Genomic DNA, 9,630 nt, shown 5'->3' with positions numbered 1-9,630 from the left:
AAAATTTCTGTGTGGTTATAGCTATTGTGATTCTTCTTTATCCCATAGAGACAGAATAACAGGATTTCAACCTATTCCACTACATAATTTGTGATCATAATTTCCCAGAGTCTCAGAGTTGAATATTATGCAAAGCATTAAATAAAGAATACTCAGATTATTCCTAAAACCATGTCTGCTTTAGAATAAAGACATGGTAAATTCTTCTGCTATCACTACTATTTAATTGCTATTAGTCTTTTGGAAATTTCTGCCCTTGCTACTACTGATCTCACTCCATTATGGCACTCGTGTACCTCTGTCTTCAACATGGGAAAGCTTGCATCAGAGTAATGATTACCCCCATTCCTATTTATTTATTTGTTTTGAGGTGGAGTTTCACTCTTGCTGCCTAGGTTGGAGTGCAATGGTGTGATTTTTGGCTCACTGCAACCTCCGCCTCCCGGGTTCAAGCGATTCTCTTGCCTCAGCCTCCTGAGTAACCTGTATTACAGGCGCCCACCACCATGCTCAGCTAATTTTTTGTATTTTTAGGAGAGGCAGGGTTTCACCACATTGGCCAGGCTGGTCTCAAACTCCTGACCTCAGGTAATCCACCTGCCTCGGCCTCCCAGAGCGCTGGGATTACAGGAGTGAGCCACTGCACTTGGCCATCCCCCATTCCTTTAAACTAGAGATTTGGGCAAAGCTTATGTGACAGGAGAAAAGAGAGCTAATTTTGACTGTGTGAAACATGTAAATTTTCACTTCACTAAAACCACAGCCTTTTAGTTCATCAAATGCTTAATGGTATTCCTACAAGATTTGTCAGACTTAGCTGGATTTTTGCTGATTTTCATATCACAGCTTTTAAAAGATAAGTCACCTTCAATAACTTTCACATTTACACAATCATCCAAACTTAGGAGCATTCATTTTATGCACAGCTTTTGTTTGTTCTATTCTGTAGTCATCTTTAACACTATTCATTGACCATTAAACAGAGCCCAAAAGGTCAATTGCTTTTTATGAAGAAAGGAAATATTGTAAACTACAAATCACTTACCCATTTAAGAACTTAGGATTTTCATTAGATTTACTTAAACCAAGTCAACCTATTTGTTGAGCATCTAAATTATGTTAAGAGAGAAAAATTAATCAGTTCTGATTTAGGGGACCCACCCCAAACGGGGCACACTAAAAAGGCTGTCAAATAAGACCTTTAAAAAACACAAAGAATATTGCTTTGTGTTTTATCAGATCAACAAAACACTACATGCTACCTTATAAAACTTATAGGAAATGGCAAGGAATCTATGATCCTGAGTTCCCTTATTGATGGTCTTGTAACCTAGCACACCCACTCAAAATTTTATTTTGATTTTTGAAATAAAATTATGGCTACAGTCTTACTTTACTGCAGCCAATTCGGTTATATATTTTTAAATAACATTAATATTCTTACTGATAAGTTATTTGTTTTTATGTCAATATGTTCTGTATACTACATGATTTAACTAAAATCTAACTGCTTAAGGACCACCATACAATAGTTCCATTAATACTAAATATACATAGATAAAATGATTACCCTTGTCTTACTGGCCTAACTCAAAACTGAGAGCTGAAGGAAAGGAGAGCTCACACAATAGCAGGTTAATTCTTTTAGATAGGTATGACTTTTTTCATTTGCTTTGTCAGCTTCCTATTTAGAATAAATACACAGGCTTTGAAGAAAGATAATTCTGAATTTGAATCCAGGCTCTGCCATCTAGTGGTTATGAGACCTTAACAAAGTTATTTATCCTCTTAGAGCTTCAACTAGTTTACCTAGAACCCTGTAACAATCATTACTGTCCACCTAGGACTTTTTTGAAGATTAAATAAGACAATGTATGCAAAGGTCCTGTCTCTTAGTAATGGCCCCATGAATGTAAATTAGTATAATTAACATCATTAATATTAATAGCATCATTATTACATTCTAATTCCTTATTAGTAAATTATATTCGTAGATAATTTGGTTTATGAAATTTGTTATTTTATTGCTTAAAAGCATAAAGATACTAGTTATAGAGGAAAAAACAACTATTAAATATAAGACTTAGAGTGTTGGAGCTGCTGAAGATATGGATAGACTGAAAATACTGGATAGACCAGAAGAAACTGGATAGACCAGAGGAGAAAAAAACCGAAAGATGCTCACAAAGAGTTGACATCAAATCCATTTCACATTTTTCTGGACTGAGGCTAGACCTGTCCTGAAACAAATGCCATGTCGCATTACTGCACAGACAAAGACATAGGCATAGAAAAGAGGGGAGGATTGGTGGGTAGGTAATAGGACTGGAATTGGCAACAGTCTCTGTGTCTACCATGTCAGTGTTTTAAGTGCTAGGCTTCTCTAACTCTGCTGAAAGCCTACTTTGGAACAAACAGTTCCTTTATATTTAATATATAATTTTGAAAATAATAGTAACTAAAGACAGTATTAAGGTGAAAAGATTCTTATTTCCCTATTTAGAAAAGAACAAGAATAACAAAAGTGGTAGGACAGATTTTAACATTTGTGGGGTGATTACAAAATACATAGCAACCACAGAGCATCAAGGTGGAATTGTTTCATTTGTTTCTACGTATTGGATGTTTTCCTTGATAGACATACTCACTTTATAACTTTATAAGTCTAAGTCTTTTTCCCCCATGAAAATAAGAAAAGCTAAGGGGAAAAATGCAAATGCCACTTTTTATTTACATCATTCTATTGTCTCCTATCCATAGACACAAAATGTTTAGTTCATTTGTAAGCAGACTTGCTCTGAAAAATAAGTGAGTATGTCTTTTCCTTTTTGCCTCCACAATCCCTGTTCTGCCCTGCTATTTTCCATTGATGTATATTAGGAAAAAAAAAAACAGAAATTGGTAATATTTCCTTGTATTTGAATTTTTTTGATTTTTATTAAAGAATATTCTTCAAGTGCAGGAGTCTGCCACCTATAGCCCAAAGGCCAGATTCAGACTGCTACCTGTTTATTTATAAATAAGGAACTAAGAATGGGGTTTCCTTCTTTAAATTGTCAAGGTAAGAATATAAGAAAAGAATAATAATTTTGTGCAAGTGAAAACTGTATGAAATGCAAATGTTAGTGTCCATAATTAAAGTTTTATTAAGACATAACCCTGCTCATTTGTTTACACATTGTCAGTGGCTGCTTTCACACCACTGCAGCAGAGTTGAGTATGTGACACAGACCATATTTTGCACTCTCATTGCTTTGCACTGTTTGGTCCACTGTAAATCATAGTGACACAATTATAATTCTACAACATTTCTGATGTTGTGAATATTGCTGTACCACTTTTTTAAAAATTATTGTTACAGGTCACGCCAAAACAAAAAAAATTAGACTCTGAATGTTGCAGTCTTATAGTACAATGGAGAGTGGATTATTTCATTGTCAAATTAGTTGAAAAAAACTTTGTTTTTTAAGAAATGACACCGTAGCTCAGCTAAAAGAGTAAAATATTGCCATTACCAGACTAAGCATGCATCACCTCTCTAACTCATAGATAAACAGCAATCTGAAAAAAAAAACAGAAAATTGTAAATGGAATATCTTATCATGACAGAATTTCTTCAAAAAATAAAATGCAAAAATGAGGCTGCAACTAAGTTTCTCAGCAGCTCACTTATCAGCCAAGCAAGGAAATCCTTTTGCTGATGTTGTAGTATAAAATCATGAGCGATTGAAGCAACTGAAGCAATGTAGCTAGAGAAAGTAATTAGGACTATCAACTTTCTGGCAAGAACAGTTTCTCAAAGAATTGAAAACACTGTGAGTATATCAATAGTCAGCTAAAGATGAAAAAGGCAAATGATCTTGAGAGGCTTTTCTCGGCTCTTGATGATCAACTCATGTTATCAATACTAGTCAGTTGTTCCTTATTAGGGAAGTCAATGGCAAGTTTGAAGTGACTGGAAAATTAACCTCTATCAATATGCTTATATGTGAGAATGTTCTCAAAAAAGCCAAGAAAACACTAATTAAGCATGACCTGAAGTGGAATCTGCTAAGATGTGTTATAACTGATGGTGATAAAAATATGTATGAAGCAGAAAATAACTTAATTTTTATAAACTTACAAAGCTTGTGAAAATGTAAGGTATTTAAATCCCTTGCTATGCATTGTATTATTCATCAGCAGGTACTACATTGCAGAAAATATTTGAATCCATGTGTGCTATTGAACCATACCATCAACAGTAAATTTCCTTCACTCTTGCAGACTTAACTATTGGGTGACTGTGAGCTCAGGGCCCAAACTAATTTTTTTTTTTTTTTTTTTTTTTTTTTTAATGAGAAGTACTCTAGCTGGTTGGGTGGCTCACGCCTGTAATCCCAGCACTTTGGGAGGCCGAGGCAGGGGGATTGCCTGAGCTCAGGAGTTTGCGACCAGCCTGGGCAACATGGTGAAACACTGTCTCTTCTAAGATACAAAATATCAGTCAGGTGTGGCGGCGTGCACCTGTAGTCTCAGCTACTCAGGAGGCTGAGACAGGAGAATAGCTTGAACCTGGGAGGTGGAGGTTGTAGTGAGCTGAGATCATGCCACTGCACTCCGGCCTGGGCGACACTGGGAGATAGAACAAGACTCTGTCTCAAAAAAAAAAAAAAAAAAAAAAAAAAAAACAGAAAAAAGAGAAGTACTCTCAATCACTGTTATAAAACACTGAGTGGTTTTGAAATTAGATTTTCCTATAGAATTAAAAGTGTTTCTTAATGAACATTAAGAAAAGCCAAATAGTGTTTATATGTGAAATGTATATTTCAGTAGTCATTTCCACAAAAACTAATATTGTTTGAGTCACAAATAATGTCAAATGCTCTATATGCATTGTGCTGCCAAACGTTAGACCAATTAACTAGATGTCCACTCTTCCACAAATTGGTAGTGAGCTAAACTACTCACTACTAAAATTTTCTGACCTAAAATACAGTTACAGCAGCATTTTTGTGACTATGATGAAAGTGCAAAGGAATTTTCATATTTCAAAATCCATTTAATTGCAACTGAGGAGTTTCCATCTAACATTCAATTGGAAGTGATTAATCTGCAATGTAATCACATGTTAAAAGTCAAATATCAAGAGAAGTATCCAGTAGAATACAGAGATTCCTTTTATTTAAGATATAAACGAATCCAATTAAATCATATGCTTTGTAGATTGTTAACGGTAGTTGGCAGTACCTGTGTGAAAGACATTTCATAGATGAAACAAAATTTCATTCCAGATCAACATTAAGAGATTAATATTTGCAATTAATTTTGATGGTTGAGAACGCTAAATTCGAACCCCATATAGGAGGGTTTTTTTTTTTAATCACTGCTATAGCAAATTACCACAAACTTAGTGGCTTACAACTCCCATTTATTATCTCACAGATATTTAGCTCAAAAGTCTGAGTGTAATGTGGCTTAACTGAGTCCTCTGCTTAGAAGTCTCTTGAGACCAAAATCAAGGTATTAACATAGCTTTCTTTCTGGAGACCCTGGGGACAATTCTACTCCTAAACTCATTCAGATTTTAAACAAATTCGATTTCTTGTGGTTGTATAACTGAGGCCCCCATTTCCTTGCTGACTGTCAGCCAGGGGCTAATCTTAGCTCTTAGATACTCCAGACACATTCTTTTTCATGCTTTCCATGTGGCCCTTCCACCTCTGGCAGGTAAAGTCCCTCTCATGCTTCTAATCTCTCTAACTTATTTTGCTGCATCTCTCTGACTCCAGCTTCAGAAAGTTCTCTGCCGCAAAGTGCCCACCTGAATAATTCTGGTAAATCTTCAATTTTAACCCCCATAATCCTAATTATATCTGCAATGTCCCTTTTGTTATAGAACATAGTCAAAGCCTACAAGGATTAGGATGTAGACATATTGCTAGGGCCATTATTCTGCCTACCATATCCAACTAAGCAAATGTGATTACCCAAAAAGAATTCCATTCTTCTTCTTAGTAGATCTATGTTACAAAAATTATACTCTATTATTACGATTGTATTTTGTTAATTAAATTATACTCTACTATTACTATTGGTTTTGTTAATTAAAATGTATGAAAATTTGTTTTTCTCTTGTTATATAGATACCCATATAATATCCTCTATTTTGCCTTTTAGCCCATAAGCCTAAAATATCTAGCCCTTTACAGAAAAAGCTTGCCAATACCGTATCTAATGAAAAAGTATATATATATATATATATATATATATATATATATATAACTGCAGACTTTCTGGAAGAAAGTTTAAAAATATTTTTCCAAAACTGAAAAAACAAAAACAAAAAATACTATGCAAATATGCCAGTAATTATATTGCTTTTTTTTTCCCCGGGTAACTATTTATATGCTTATATTTAGTAACAGTTTTATATTAAATGATGTTTATTCAGCATTATTTAAAAAGGCAGAAATATGGAACTAAGCCAAACATGTACCAATAAGAGGATGGTTAAATAAATGAGAGTAAATCTATTCTGCACTAAATTATATCATAATAAATATAAATAATTATTTTGTATCATTGGTTATATACATTTCAGTGTTTTTAATAATGTCAGTTTCTTATATTTTAAGGAGAATGTAGTTATTTTTATAAATCTAATTGACTTAATTTTGTGGGAACATAAAAGAAGTGATTAAAAACCTTTGGTCTAAAGTAGTTAATCCTGAAATCAAGCTCTGTAAATAGTGTGTAGGGATATGGAGAAATCCTCAAAAAGAAAGAGCTAAAGAAAATGGCACAGATTGCATCTCAGGAGCATAACTGAAAGTAGGAATGTGGATAAAAGAGTCTTATTTTTAATCACAGGGCATATGTGCTATTTGAATTATTTTGACAAAAGTATAAAAATATGGAATTATGCATTGTGTGTGTGTGTGTGTGTGTGGTTTAATTTGTTTAAGAAATGTGTGATGGAGACTGTCCTATCATCAGGAAATCATTCCAGTTCACAGATCAGAAATGACTGAGGAATTGAGAGTACAGCTAATTACTAAGGTTGCTTCTTTTGACCAAATAGGCCAGAGCTTGAATAAAAGAAACATGGATTGAATGAAGTTTTATAAGACCTAAGAAGAATATTTCATAAGCCACATTTTTCTTTTTGACTCCCCTGTTCTGATGTCTTCCTTCTTCATTCATTTCCTGACTCCTGAACTCTGCTGGCTACAGAAAGCTCTCCCTTCCTGCCCAGAAAAGAGATAATCTCAAGCCAAGCTTCCTGTGGCAAATTTGACATAGGCATTGGAATATTTCCTCTGGATTCACAAATAGGCAAGGTAGGAGAAAGTCAAGAAATAGATAGTTATTCTTAAAAAGGACATATCCAAAATATGCCAAGGACACGGAAAATTTTTCCACTCCGCAGACTGAATATCAGAATGAACAGGGCCTTTGGGTGGGCAGGCCTGATTTTAAACTGCAGTAACTCCTAAACCCTGAACCTCAGTCCTAGCATCTATAATAATGGATAGCAGTTTCTATGCCACAGGTTTCTTTAGTAATGAATTAGACAATAAATAGAAAGTAAATAGCAGCATACAGTAAACATTCAACATAGCTAAGTTTCTCTGCTGACTATCATAAATTTCTCACACACAACTATATCCTTCTTAATGTCTATAATCATATAAATAGTAGCAAAACATATCTATATACACTTATAGCTATTAAATATAGGTAAAATAATTTCACTCTCAAGCAATTATGTACTTCCTTTGATGTCAGATAAGCACTTTGAAGGCAAGAAGCACATTTAATAATTATTTTATAACATATAATATGCATACTAATTCTATTAATATATTTGAATAAATATATTTGGTATTTCACTTAATCCTCACACTAGTCTAAGAGGTGTGAGCTTTTATTATCCCACTTTACAGATGAGGAGGCTAAAGTTTAGGGTGGTTAAATAATCTGACCAAGGTAACACCACTAGAAGGTGGCAGAAGATGGATTTAAGGGATTGAACCTAGATTTGTCTGTATCCAGAGTCTATCTATCTACCATGTTGTATTGCCATCATTCCTAAAACAGAGCAGAAACATCAGTCTTGCTGCTTTTTGCTTATTTTTAAAGTGAATTCAGGAGGTATGCTACCTGCTTTTAATGTACACATCCACATTTACTCTATCACCAAATTATATCTATTTTCACTTGTAAGTAACTCTCAAATTCTTTCATTTCACATCATCCTTGTGCTATTACCTTCATCCAGGCTGTCCTTGTCATTTGAGTCATTGGCTCAAATAATTGTATTAGCCTCCTAAAAGGTCACTCAGCCTTCATTCTTGCAGTCTTCATTCCTTTTCAACACTGTAGCAGAGATATACTATATCCTAAAACTCAAGTCTGTTCTTGTAACACTTCAGTGACTCCACATTGCTATGAAGAAACTCCCACTCTTCAATTCCACCCAATCCCAGTACTCTCCAATTCCAATACAATGTGTGCTCCATGAAAGTAGCAACCCTCTCCAGCTTCCATAGGAGGGTTTTGTACATTTCGATTATTCAGTAAATCTTTGATGAGTGCATTGAATAAATGTGGTTTCCATGTCTCTTTATATTTTTGTACTTGCCCACCTTACTTTTGTCTTTTGCTACTTCTGCCCCTGAATTTACACTTCAGCCATAATGAACTTTGTTTAGATCCTGAAAATCACCAAAAAGAGAACTAAGTATCAGAAACATACAACGCTAAAAACAAGAAAGGTAAGCCCCAGACAATCCATTAATACCGGGAGAGCTGAGGCTGGTGACAGGGCAGCTACGAGAGCCAAACAAAGAGGTACTTGGGAACAAAAGGAGAATGTACACAAGGCAAACAGGAATTGAGACCCACATCATCAGCCACAAGGATCACACCTCAAGATTGAACTTAGCCTGTCGTGTCTTATCCTTAATGACATTTATACTTCTTTTATCTTCCATAGTTCTCATCCATACTTCTCTTACACTGGGAAAGCTATTCTAGAATAAATTAAGTAGCTATTATGTGACTATGTGTCAGGCATTTTGCTAGAAATTAGAGTACAAGTCTAGAGAGTATTAGGAATTCCCCCCAGGAAGCCTACAGTCTATGTAGGAAGTAGGCATGGATTACCTCAATACAATAGAATAAAGACTACACTAAATTTCACAGCTGTTCAGCAAAGAAGGGGCACTTTGCCAAAGATGAGGTCTCACAGAAAGACGTTTCATCACAGTTTCTATAAATGCCTATTGATTTTGCCTATGTCAACAAGATAACTAAATCCCCAGACAGTCCATATGTTTTCCGGAGACGTGTCAGTATATATGTGTGGCATGCGAACAGTCATATAAAACTTGGATATTTACTCATTTTGTTTACGTTGCTTTTTTTAGCTAAAAGGCTGAATATTTGCCAAGGTCATGGTAGAATTCTTCACTTTGTTTGACAGGCTGAAGACTAAATTTTTGAATGTCAAACATAGTCTGAGTTTTTTATCTAATGCCATTTCACTTATATTTTCTGAAGAAATTTGTTTTTTCCAGCAAGAAATCTCTATTTGAAACAAAGTCATCTGCTAATTCTGCTACACCAGCAGTTAGGCTCTTCTAT

The sequence above is a fragment of the Symphalangus syndactylus genome, chromosome 23 (genome assembly GCF_028878055.3).
Source record: "Symphalangus syndactylus isolate Jambi chromosome 23, NHGRI_mSymSyn1-v2.1_pri, whole genome shotgun sequence".
Taxonomy (NCBI): Eukaryota; Metazoa; Chordata; class Mammalia; order Primates; family Hylobatidae; genus Symphalangus; species Symphalangus syndactylus.
The sequence above is the reverse complement of the archived record's forward strand: the minus strand, read 5'-3'. Positions refer to the sequence as shown.